Below are 11,474 nucleotides of genomic sequence, written 5' to 3'. Positions count from 1 at the left end.
TATTTGCCAAGGCATGGGACGTGCACCTGGGCTAGGTGCCAAGGTGGGGGGCGGGGGGGGGCCGAGGCCACCGCTGGTTCTAAAGGGGCCAGGGGCACCCGACAGGGACAACAGCCGTGTGGAGAAGCCACCTGGCAGTGGTTGTAACCTTTGGTCACTCTTCTGCCGACCTGTCTCCTGAAGGTCCTGCCCACTGGCCAAACCCAACAGAAGCCAGGGGGCAAAGGCTCAGCAAGATGGGGAAGCAAAGGGAACATGGCCAGCCTTGCAACCTCAGGCCATTTGCACATAACATATTTAAAAGTGAGGAGAGAACGTTTAAAAAAAAAAAAAAAGATTTCCATTGTAAGGGAGACTGCGTTCCCAGGATCCCACAACTTAGCCTTGGCCTGGAGGCTCTCCAGGGGCTCTGAGAGCCCTTTTCTCTCCCTAATCATGTCTACCTTCCCCGCTCAGGGTGGCCAACTTTGACACAGGCAAACGCAGTACAGCCAGTTAAATGTGAATCTCAGGTAAACTATGCAGGCTCCTTGGGAGAAGAATAGTCTTAGCAATACTTTATCTGGCGGTCCTGTCCCTCCTGGACTGGGCTTGTCAGAGCAGGTACATGGCCCCTCATCCCGGGACAGAATCCAGTACATACTGGGCCCTCGGATGAATGGAATCTTGAACAAAGTTCGAAAGCCACAAGGTTGGGCCACTGGTCATTTAATTTAGTTCCAGTCAAAAACAGGGGGAGGGGGTATTTTATTTTATTTTATTTTATTTATTTATTTTTTTAATTTATTTCTAGGAGAGAGAGAGACAGCGTGAGCAGGGGAGGGTCAGAGAGAGAGGGAGTCACAGACTGAAACAGTCTCCAGGCTCTGAGCTGGCAGTCAGCACAGAGCCCGACGCGGGGCTCGAACCCACGAACCGCGAGATCATGACCTAAGCGAAAGTCGGACGCTTAACCGACTAAGCCACCCAGGCGCCCCGTGGGGAGGGGGTATTTTAAAGCAGCATTTGAATTTTTCTTTGGCAGTCCAGGGCGACGATGGGAGAGGGCTGTGAGGGTGGAAGCCATCTCCCCAGGAAGACTGAAGCCACTGGGGACCTGACCCTGCTCCCCGCAGCTCCCATGGGTGCTCCCTGCAGTGAGCCCGTCTGACTCCCCGAAGTGGCCTTTGTCTGCGGGTCACCTGTGTCCTGCACGGTTTCAGTGCCAGGGCTCCCTGGGGCCGCGCAAGGGTTTAGACGGCTCCAGCAGTGCCCCAGATACATTTGTTGGATTATTTCAGCAGAAAGCCAGGAGGAGGGCGGGTAGTCAATAGGTAGGTAATTCTGGACGCGTCTCTCACCTGCTTCCTTAAAGACCACAACTGTGGATGACTAGGGCCTCTTCCACCAAGCCCACGTGACAGAAGTCTGGGCCTGAGAATCTCTGAGATCCCTTCTGATACTATCTTTGTAGAGAGAGAGCACGGGGCTCGCCGCCCGGTGGCTTTGAATATAGCATTTGATGAGCCTAAATCATCATTCGAACACCCTTCTACGGCCAAGACACTGTTCCTTCCTCTGGACCCGTGAATAGCCGCTATATGCTCGGATTTCAAAAACAGAGAGTTTGGGAATTAAGGAGAAAAATGCATCACACCTGGGCAGACACCTCAGAGCAGACGGTCCACAGACACCAAAGTCCCGCCGTGCTTGGCTCCCGTGGAAAAGCCAAAACTTCGTTCAGAGAATTATAACGAACCGGGGACCCTCTCCCATGAGACCTGGACAAGAGGAAATTAGTTAAAATCACAACAGGAAGTTTACATTATAGTGAAAAATAAAAAAAGAATCCATTCACAGGAAATGGTCCTTGATATCATTGGCTCTGGGAGGACATGCATGTTTTGGCACCTGCCCCCCCAGCCCCCCGGTGACATAGAGACCCTAGCGAGTCCATCTCATGTGGGCTCAAGCCACCAAGCTTTAAAGTCCGAAGAGATCAAAACCTCTTTGAACTCTGTTTGTGAAGCAACCTCTCTGATGAAACATGACGACAGGTACCTAAACCTTTGCCTGAGCAAACTTGGCTGAGGCACCCGCCTGGTGCCGCTTCTCGAAAAGTCTCCTTTGGCATTTATGAGGCATTACATCATGGTCTCTTTTATGAGCTGAAATGATGAAATATCAAGAACAAGGAATTAAATAGATGGGCCTGGGTTGGTGAGACATTTAGCCAGATGACTTGACTTCCGATGGTGACAGAAGTGGGCTTACCCTTCCTTGTTTGGACAGTGACTGAGCCATTAGAGTTGTTTTTGAAGCAAACCAGAAATAGAATCAATTGCTGTTTGTGGTGATACAAAAAATATAGGTTTTGGGCTGGGAAACGAGACATCTAAGAGGCAGCAGCCGATTTGGGAGTGTGTTTTAAGTTGGGCGAAGCTTTGGAACATTCACAGAAAGAAATGTATATCCTAAGAGCCATGTCATAAGTTTTTCAATCCTTTCCATCAGGGACATGAAAATACCTACCTGCTCAAAAACCAGACTTCAGTTCCCTGGTGGGACAGTTTTTTGGAAGAGCCCCATGAGTGACCCTGAAGGCTGTTGCCTCTGACATTGGGGCACCCGGAGGAGGGACCCCAAACAGCCCCAGGGTCCTGATCATGTCCTTTATCGTCTTAAGCTATTATCCCAAGTATGGAAGATGAGCATGAGAATGTCATTTGGAATAACTGAATTACTCAGAAATAAGGGAAAACCCTTTAATGCATTAGGCGTCTGTTATAGCCCCACTTACCAGGCATCCAGCCACACGCAAGGCACCACAGAGGGGACAGTCAGTGACGAGGTAGGACCGGAGCCTGCTTCCAAGGGCTTTTGATAAAGCTGGAGGTTGAAACAAACACTTGTGAAAAACTCAGAGACGGGAGAGGAGTGGATTGCAGTAGATGTATTCTTGGTTTACGTACGGGAGGGCAGCGATGTTACGGGGACGTGGGGCTGGCCGCACATGTCGCAGGATGGCAGGTGCACGGGCTGGGGGGCCCGTGGCCAGGCGGGAGGGCCCCTGGAGCCATCCCCGCGGAGGTTCTGGGCGCTGGGACAGGAGGGAGATGGAGAGGAGCAGGTCAGAGGAAGACCTGGCTGCAGCTTGGAGGAAGGGAAGAAGAGAGGGAGCCGGAGCCTGGGGGGTCGTGCTGCCCCCACCCCGGGAAAGTAGGGTCACGGGGAGGGAGGGGAGAGGTGACTGGGGTTGGGAGTTGGAGTTAAGAGTGAGGCCACCCAAGGGATGTCCGTGCCAAGCAATCCTGCGCTCGGGTTGGCCTGTTGACCCAGGTGAAGAGGAGGGTTGGGGAGCCATGCTCTGGAAATCAGAAGATGAAGTCCGGAGAAGGAAGAGCCCTAAGGACCCCGCTTTCTCCTTCCTCTCTCTGAGCCTCCTTCCCTCCCTTCCCCCCCTCCTCCCTCCTCCTCCCCCTCCTCTCTTCCTTTCCTCTGTCCATCCCTCTCTCTGCCTCTGTCTCTCTATTTTTATCCTTTCTCCTCCCACCCCCGCCCCCTTCCTGTAGGCAATCCCTCCAACGTATTTGATGGGGATTGTTTGGCTTTTATAATTTGCTGTACTGCTGTTTCAGCTCCTATATTTTTGGTAACTTCGTGTTTTAGAATAACTTCAAATTTGCTGAAAAGTTGCAAGAAGCGCATGAGGCCCTCCCATATACCTTTTACCCAGATTCATGCATTCACACTTGGCCTGTTTGCTGTATCATCGTCTGTCTCTCTTTCCAGCTCTCTCCACTCACACACCCACACATACACACACACGTACACACGCGCACACACACGCACGTGCATATTGTCTCTGAACCTTCTGAGAGTCGGTAGGAGGCATTGGGCCCCGTATACTTCAGCGTGTATTTCCTAATAACTAAAACATGCTTGTGCACAGGCACAACACGATGACCAGAATCAGGAAACTTCACATGTACGGAAAGCGATTATCCAATCCACAGTCCGTATTCAAATTTCATCCACTGTCCCAGTATTGTCCCTTGTAGCTTCTCGTGTCCGGGACCGAATCGAGGATGGCGGACAGCCCTCGGTCCCCTCACTCACGGCTCTGCCACGCACACCTCGCTCGCCCGGGCCTCCTTCTGTCTCACGGTCACCTTCCCACCGCCCCTCCTGCTCTGGGCTGGGGCCCTTCTCACAGTGCTTCCCTCGCTAACCCCCTCGGGCCACCTCTTTGTCCACACCCCGCTTCGCTGCCCTTCTCTCTGCTAGACGTGCTCTCCAGGGACCCGGCTGGCGGCTCCTGACCTTGGGCAGTTCCGTTCATCTGGGAAACCCGATGATGAAGGCGCCCATTTTCACAGGGTTTCCAGAGGACCGGACGGGTCTGTGTTGAGGATTCAATGAGTCCAATTATGCACACAGGACACTGCCTGGCACCCAGGGGAGCTCCGTGGCCTCCGTCCCCTCTCCATCTCAGCATCGCCTGCATGACCGCCGTCTACCCAGCACATAGCAGGTACTCAGTAGACTGGACTGAGTCCAGGCAGGGGAAACAGTGCCGGGTGGTGTCCCAGGTGATGGGAGCCCCAGGGAAAAGGGAAGACCCCCCAGAGGAAGCTTGGAGCTGACCTAGCACCTCGCCACGCCCCTTGGTTCTGGAATGTCACAGTGAGGGGTGCACAGCACCCTCGAGGGGGAGGTCCCCGCTGTGGGCTCAACTTCCCTGTGTTAGTCAGTGTTTTCTGATGGCAGGTGGAGAGAGTGCTGGGTGCCCGCGTTAAAGGCTCTGATCGTAGGAGCTGCGGATTTTGCTAGCAAGAAAGTGACCGGTGGGCTAAAGGATGGCTTGGTGGGGGCGCCTGCCCTATGTCCCCCTGGGGCTCCCGTGACTCGGGAGCTGGGCGCTGGGCGAGTGACGAGGGGACCCCGGGGGCAGCGCGGGCAGCAAGATGGTGGAGCCAGGCCTCCGGGTGAAGGGAGGGTCCGGGTGCCCAGGATGGCCGTCTGGACACTGAGTCAGCACCCCTTGTTGATTCAGGAAGGAGTTCGTGCCCTCGGTAAACGAGCGGCCATCACCCTGGAGGGCAGAGCACGGAGGTCCAAGGCCAAAACCTTTGGCCCCTCCGCCAGGGGCAGGGAGGAAGGAGGGGGAGCTGAGCCAGACGCTGCTGTCTCCAGAAGCTTCAGGAGGCCAGCTCCAGGGGGAGGGGCCCCGAGCCGCATCAGGAGGCCTCTGGGACCCCGCTCGCCCGGGCACCTGACTGCCAGGGAGCAAGGACGCCCCGGAGGGAGGCGTCCCTACTGGTTTATACTTAAACCACCGGAAACGCAAACTGTTGGAGTCAAACACAAGCTTTTCTTTCTGAGCCTTAAAGGATCCAGGTGGATGGGGCTGGTACCACTAGTTCCAGGGCCAGTACTACTAGTTCCATGGCCAGTACTACTAGTTCCATGGCTCGTACTACTAGTTCCACAGCTAGTACCACTAGTTCCACAGCTAGTACCACTAGTTCCACTGCCAGTACCACTAGTTCCACGGCCAGTATTACTAGTTCTACTGCCAGTGCTACTAGTTCCACGGCCAGTACTACTAGTTCCACGGCCAGTACTATTAGTTCCACGGCCAGTACTGCTAGTTCCACGGCCAGTACTACTAGTTCCACAACCAGTACTAGTTCCACAACCAGTACCACTAGTTCCACAACCAGTACTACTAGTTCCACAACCAGTACTACTAGTTCCACGGCCAGTACCACTAGTTCCAAGGCCAGTACCACTGGTAGTGCAGGCAGGTCACTAGTTCGGCACCTGGTGCCTCCGAGGGCTCAGCCACGAATCCAGAACGAAGAGATGAGGTCCCTGGCAGCCGGGGCCGCCTCCCACCGTGGTCTCTGGCTGAACAGTCCTACGGTCTCTCAGACTTTGTGGACCAGGCTCTCGAGAGCTCTCCGGCTTTGACCCCGGAGACCCTCCACGGCCCCCCCATCCCAAAGCCCGGCAGGTCCTCCCTCCCTCCCACGGGACAGTCCGATTCCTCTGCGTCCCCCGACCTAAAACAAAACAGCTTGTTAGCACCCCCTCCCTCGGGTGCCGTGTGAGGCTCAGACCTCTCAAAATCAACGAGGTGTTTAGGAAGGGGACGGTCTGCCCTTCTCTGGTGCCCAGAGCAGGCAAACAAACACCCAGGACGCGGGTCTGTGCCCCAGCCTCACCAGGTCACCTTAGCTAAGGCCCTCAGGGCTTAGGTCTCCAGGGACGGCCCCGACCATGCTTCCCGGGCAGCCTGGCTGCCAGCAGTGCCCCCCGGGGAACTAGTAGTCGTGCTGGCAGTACTAGTAATGCCGTAGGACGACCACTGGCACCTGCCTGGCCAATCGCACTTGGTTTAGAGACATAATGGGACGGTTCTGCCACCGAGAGCCGTGGACCCAAGCCCCCCCTGGGGAGTCCCAGGACCTGTCCTGGGTTTTCGCTGATTTATGCTTAAAATGCGCAAGTCATTTTCTTCTAGCACTTTAAATGTTCCGTGCATTTCTGGGCTTTTTTATCATGAAACACGACAAACACACCCCGAAACAGGCCGCTGCTCCCCACCTCCGGCAGGCGCCAGCCTGTGGATGAGCTTGTTCCCACGAGAGCTCCTTCGCGTGCTCTATTATTATTTTTTGTATGGACACATTTCTAAGTTTTTAAAATATTTGTTTATTTTTGAGAGAGAGAGAGACAGAAACAGAGCATGAGCAGGGCAGTGGCAGAGAGAGAGGGAGACGCAGAACCCAAAGCAGCTCCAGGCTCCGAGCCATCAGCACAGAGCCCGACGTGGGGCTTGAACTCACGTACCGTGAGATCATGGCCGGAGCCCAGTCGGACACTCAACCCATTGAGCCCCCTGGGCGCCTCCATACGTACACTTTTCACCGAGGTCTAATGTTACGGAAGAGCGCACGGGCCGTACATCTACAGCGTGATGAACGTTTGCCTCCCCTTGTACCATTTTGGAGCCGTTTGTCATGTGATTTCATCTATGTCACCCTGCATATACCTTTTTATTGTGGTGAAAAGCACACAGCCTCGGACATACCATCTGCATCAATTTTAAGTCCGGGGCTCCGTAAGTGTTCGGTAACTCACAGGCTTGTGCAACCGATCCCCAGAACTTTCGCATCTTGTGATGCTGAAAAACTTGACTTCAAATCATTTTTATCAGGAGTCGCTGGAGAGCCAAGCTGTCAAGTCTACGTAGAAAAAGAGGTCTGCATTATCGGCCATCCTAGGATAAGCCACCAAGGCCAGAAAGGGACTTGGAGGTCGTGATTTTACACCTGACGCCAGAAAGGCTCTGCAAACAGAGGTCCTGGGGCTCACCCCCTCACCCCTGACACATAGCGATTACGGGGTGGACAGCACGTATTAAGTGAGGTCAGGTCCCGTCTCTGCAGTGGCCCTAGTGCTCGTCATCTTTGCACCTTTGGTCTCACGGCGCTCTGACAGCACATTCTGGGTCTGAAAAACAAAATTGTTTTCACGCATTTCTAAAGGAACACAGAATGTTGCCGGCTTTCAAATTTACCGAAAAGGTCTGACTCCCCCCAGTCTGTGCTTAGCTGGGGGAACGGCTGGGGGTGCGGGGAGGGGAGGGGGCTGTAATTCCGCAACCCGATTCTTTCATTATTATTTACATTCTATGTCCTCTCCTTCAAGAATATTTTTTTGACATTTGCCTTCTGGCAGAGCCGGGGACAGTGAGTGGGAGCCGCAGGGAGGTGGACTTGGCTGCACACAAGGAAGAATGTTCTTAGTCAGAGCTGTCCAAAAATGGAATGGCCTGACTCAGAAGACAGCGTGTCCTCAGCCCGGAGGAGGTCCTGGTGAGGTCCCTTCAGGGGAGCGCCGCCCGGGGCTGGGAGGGCCGTGTGCAGCAGCCAGGGATAACCACACAGTGTGGGCACCTGCTGTGTGCCAGCCCCGTGCCCAGCGCTTCCGTGCGGACGGACTCATTTCATCTTCGAGTGGCCCGATGGGACGGGTACAGTTATCGCCTAGAATCTCCTCCGTCTCACGGATGAGGAAAATGAGACATCCAGAGGCTTCGGGACCTGCCCAAGCGGATGTGGCTGGGAAGCAGCGAGGGGCACAGCCTCAAAGCCAGGCTGGCACGAATCCTTCAGATGTCCATGGGGTTATGTGCCCTGGCTTGGCGACCAGCTGTTGTGTGCTAAAAGGAGCTTGTAAGGTGGTTGAGTCAGCATAAACACTCTGGTAGAAGTCAGGAGGGCTGCTAGATCCCAGAGTCAAGGCCCCATCAGTCAAAAGTAATTGGGGCTGCTCAGGACAGAGGGCACGGGGAATGTTCCGCTCCAGGGCCCAGGCTCCCAGCCTTGGCCTCCACTTCGCCCTGCCTCCCCTGGGCCCCGGTCTGTGAACTGGCTCCTTCCTTGCCTGTTCCTTCTAGCTTACCTTCCGGTTTCAGGAGTCCATCCCAGACTTCCCCCTGAGGCCAAGTCCTTGCCTCAGTCACCAGCCCAGGACAGTTTCTCTGATAACACCTTAGGGGGAGCGGCAAGAAGGCCTTTGAACCTGGACTTGGGGGAATCCTGGGAATCAGGCACCCTTGGGAGAAGCAGCTTACATTCCTCACCCGCATTCTCCGTGGGTGCCTGTTGCATGAGGCTGTGGTGAAGGTCACACTATACTAACTCGCAAAATCACAGACAACGGTTGGCTGACTTTTCCCACACGCAGAACGAGGGTCCCACCCCGAGTGTGGCCCCCTGGCATTCCGCCGGTAGGGGTGCCTTCTTTCTTTTTTTTTTTTAAATGTTTTATTTACTTCTGAGAGAGAGACAGCATGAGCAGGGGAGGGTCAGAGAGAGACGGAGACACAGAATCTGAAATAGGCTCCAGGCTCTGAGCTGTCAGCACAGAACCCGATGCGGGGCTTGAACTCACAAGCCATGTGATCATGACCTGAGCTGAAGTCAGACACTTAACCAACTGAGCCACCCAGGAGCCCCGGTAGGGGTCCCTTCTGCAGAGTCCGAAGAACAATCCTTTTTTGTTTGCCCTGCGGTGGAAATAGCGACCAGGGCTGGCGCACCGGGCTGTAGATGGGATGAGCTAAGTGATTCCTTTGAACGGTGCTCCAAGTCGGAAAGCTGGGTACCGCTTAGCTCGGGGACCTGGTATTTGTAAAATGAGAAGCACCTAGAGTCTCCCTAAAACTCCTTCTAGCTGTAAAACATTCTGATCCATGATAGAGGGAAAGAGGAAAATGTGCGTGTAATAAAATAAAAAGACTTTATGATGGGCCATGAAAGCACACATAAGTACTTGTTTCCCTACTCGGCCCCCTACTCTGGAAAGTTCAATTTCTGGCAATCGTGATGCACATTCTACTTTCCATATATTTTTGCACCATGAAGGCTCCCAAATGGGACATTTACTAACGCTGGACAAGAGATTCCAAACAGGTGAATTGGCCTAGAGGCTGCAACTTTACATCAGGCAGGCCTCCCCGCCGGGGGCCTGGCAGCCTTAGGCATTTATGTAACAATTAGCTACGAGTAAAATCCTTCTCAAATATTACTCACGGTTGTGTTTTCCTTGCAATAATTCTATAAAATAGGTTGAAATCTTTCCTTCTGATTTTGCATTTGGGAAAACTCGTGTATAGGAAGATTTAGGTACTTTTCCAGAATGTGTCCATAGGGACAGAAGCTCTGGCCGGGAACTGGTTAGATCCTAGCTAAGTGGACCTTGGGATCTCAAATCACATCTTTGAATAGAAGAGAGTTGCCTGCTGCTTTCTGTCAAATATTTGCCCCAGACGGCTGCACCTGCTATGAAATTACAGGTTAATGAGGGCTGGAAGGGAAGCCTCTGTCTTCTTTTTTTCTTTCAAGATGTCCCGGACCTGCGTCCCAGCTTTGCTCAGAGTGAAGGAGGAAATTCCTTCACTGCTCATTTTGCTGTCTGAGGAAGGAGTCTGAATCAGAAGGAATAACGGCATGTGTGATTTTAACTGTTTTGAGCATCTGTTGCTATGACACAACCCGTGAAGCCTTTTGTTCATTTTCCTGATTAGCTCCTTCTTTTAGACTTTCCCCACAGCTGTCTGGCCCTTTTCCTGGGCCAGCCTGACACTCTGAAGTAACAGGATTTCTGAACTCCCAACCGCGCTCTAGCACCAAAGACGATTTTGCTCACCAGGGCCCAGGGAGTTGTTTTAAAACACTGGTCCATGGCACACAAGGCAAAGAGCTTCGACTCTCACGAAGAAGGGTAGCTCATCAAATTGGAAGGCGCCAGACAGAAACGGTGAGATCCTCAATGTCATCAAAACACCTTTCTAGCCCTACAAACAGAAAGTCTCCAGCGCAGAGAGATTGGACATAACACGGAAATCTCACAGGCGAACACTGCAGGTCCCTGTATGCATACTAACTTCCCATCCCAAGTTGTAAAATTTATCGGCACATTCATGAGGTGATAACGGAGTTCCTTAGAATCCACATCCCACTTTAGGGAGAAGTAAAAGCAACTGGGGATTTTGAGTATGAGTCTCCTTCTTATGAGTGGAAAACCGTCCGCCACAGATTTGGGAAGAGGAAAAAGGTCTCCGACAGCTTGGATGGGCCGAGTTCCTCGTTTGCAGCCCAGAAGAGGTTCTGCTCGGATGCGATAGGAATGTCATGTTCCCGAGAATTCCTTGGTGGAGATTTTTACGCCCGGGACATGGAGAAGGGTGGGTACCGCCTCGCCCAGGTGACTGTGTACTTACGCGCTGATCTGGAGGAGGGCACTTCAGCCACTGATCCGGAACTTCCTTATGCCCTTTCTAGATGTACTTCTGTGGCGTTTTGGAGAACAAAGCTATGTAGGCTCCAATGTGGACACACCTTGTGTAGCCACGCACCAGCAGCCCCCGGCAGGCTCTGGGGCCGATACGGTGTTAGCTCATGGAGGATACGACACCTTAAGCTTCATATTTCAATCCACCTCTCCAGAACAAAGGATTTTTGTTTTTGTTTCTGTTTTTACATTTATTTATTTTTGAGAGACAGAGTGAGACAGAGCGCAAGCAGAGGAGGAGCAGAGAGAGAAGGAGACACAGAATCCGAAGCAGCTCCAGGCTCTGAGCTGTCAGCACAGAGCCCGACGCGGGGCTTGAACCCACAAACCGTGAGATCGTGACCTGAGCCGAAGTTGATCACTTAACCAATGAGCCACCCAGGTGCCCCGGGAATAAAGTTTTTTTAAAGAGAGCAAATCTTATGGCCTATTGTCACAGAGGGGGTTTCAGTAATTTTTGTTTCTGATTTATAGATGCATGCACTTCCTTATTCTACCCTGCCCGACCGCAGGAGTGGTTACTAATTTCCCCTTCGCGGTCCACCAAGCCCAGGATCTGAGATGCTGTGACATTTCTCACACAGTGAATCTGGATCATGGAAATGGCACGTCACACATGTCCTCTT

At 53.1% G+C, this 11,474-nt stretch overlaps 1 long non-coding RNA gene across 2 annotated transcripts; it reads right to left on the bottom strand.

Annotated features, from left to right (window-relative positions):
- Nucleotides 1-989: 989 nt before the first annotated feature.
- On the bottom strand, nucleotides 990-10,930 carry LOC120233593. Of its 2 annotated transcripts, none has more exons than XR_005528862.1 (3): nucleotides 10,778-10,930; nucleotides 2,780-2,868; nucleotides 990-1,760 (listed from the first exon to the last, which is right to left on the bottom strand). It is a non-coding gene; the product is annotated as an uncharacterized LOC120233593 (long non-coding RNA). The 2 variants fall into 2 exon arrangements; XR_005528863.1 differs by lacking the exon at nucleotides 10,778-10,930 and adding an exon at nucleotides 2,952-3,391.
- Between the last annotated feature and the right edge of the window lie 544 nt (nucleotides 10,931-11,474).

The sequence above is a fragment of the Hyaena hyaena genome, unplaced genomic scaffold (genome assembly GCF_003009895.1).
Source record: "Hyaena hyaena isolate Hyena2069 unplaced genomic scaffold, ASM300989v1 scaffold_94, whole genome shotgun sequence".
In the NCBI taxonomy this organism is placed as follows: Eukaryota; Metazoa; Chordata; class Mammalia; order Carnivora; family Hyaenidae; genus Hyaena; species Hyaena hyaena.
Note: the sequence above shows the minus strand (reverse complement) of the source record. Positions and strands in the feature narration are given on the sequence as shown.